Source organism: Channa argus, chromosome 19 (assembly GCF_033026475.1).
Source record: "Channa argus isolate prfri chromosome 19, Channa argus male v1.0, whole genome shotgun sequence".
Classification (NCBI taxonomy): domain Eukaryota; kingdom Metazoa; phylum Chordata; class Actinopteri; order Anabantiformes; family Channidae; genus Channa; species Channa argus.
The window spans coordinates 4,607,961-4,609,506 of record NC_090215.1 but is presented as its reverse complement, the minus strand read 5'-3'; positions in this window follow the sequence as shown (position 1 = coordinate 4,609,506).

Below are 1,546 nucleotides of genomic sequence, written 5' to 3'. Positions count from 1 at the left end.
GCTCAGTAGCTTAGTACCATTAGCTCTTTGCTGCCATCTTGTGGCTCCGCTCTTCTTATGGTCACTGGATCCGAACGTCACGTCCTTGGAAGTTTTCACCTTTTACTTTTTGAAGGTTGATTCATCTTCGACCTTGTTTGAACCTATTTTACAAAGACGATCATGAAATAAAACTTACAGTAATACATAATGAAATAAAACAAAAACATGAACCATAAAATAACTGGTAACTTTATTTGTTAAGCGCTTTAAAACAACTAGGTTGACCAATGTGCAAAAACATAAAATAAGAAGTATACAATATCATAAAACATGTGAAAACAATAAATAACAGATAGAATAATTCAACAAACAGATAAAATAATGTCAACAACTCAGACTGTGTCAAAGGCCACTGAAAACAAATGAAAACAACTAATAAGAATAAGTATTCACCTTCCTTTAAATGTGTTGCTGTGCGTTATCTGTTCACTTAGGATCCTCATGTGGAGCCTGACAGAACTTTTGAAACTAATTTAAAAACAAGAGTAGGTGAAAATGGCAGCGTTAACACGTGCAAAAGTGGCTGAGGCCTACACGGGCTCACTGCAGAAATGTTTTCCACCTTCCACCTGCAGGCCTAGTTGTGGTTCCCAGAATTTCCAGGGGTAGAATGGGAGGTAGAGCATTTAGCTATCAAGCTTCTCTCCTGTGGAACCAGCTCCCAGTTCAGGTTCAGGAAGCAGACACGCTCTCTACTTTTAAGTCTATGCTTAAAATCTTCCTCTTTGATAAAGGTTATAGTTAGTTATAGTCATGCTGCTATGGGTTAGACTCTGGGGGACCCTCCCCCCCGATGCACTGAGCTCCTTTCCTCCTCTTGACCCTCTCTCACCACAATTGTCACCACTGCAGATGGCCTCCCACCCTAAACCCGGTTCTGCTGGAAATTTCTTTCATTAAAGGGAGTTTTTCCTCTCCGGTGTTGCCTAGGACTTGCTCAAGGGGGAATTCTTAGGTTCTCTCTATAAATCTTTAAGGTCTAGACTTTATTCTGTAAAGTGCCTTGACATTACTTTCTTGTGAATTGGCACAATATAATTAAAGTTGAAATGAATTGAATTGATTGCTTTCAAGGTCCATTTACAAAAAATGTAGTTGAAAGGGACAAATATTTATGCAATCACTTATTTTCTATAAATAAAGTATATAATCTTGTAGACATATTTTTTTACCTTGACGTAATTGTTTTGCCTGTAGATCAGTGTAAAAAAGGACAACTTGATGAACAAAACTCAGATATTTAAATGTAAAATCTCTCCAAGAGATTTGGCTGTCTGCTTTCTTTATTAATAACTCTGTATCATAGTCTGTTTGGCACATTTGTAGTTTTTTTAAACCTTCAAAGAAACTTAATTTACGGACAATTAGTGTTTGTGTAGGAATAGAGGCGGCTGTAGCTCAGTTGGTAAAGCAGTCATCCACGGAGCAAAGGTTCAGTGGTTTGATCCCTGGTCCCGGCTATATGTCAAGACACTTAACCCCTAACAGCCCATCCCCAGCTGTG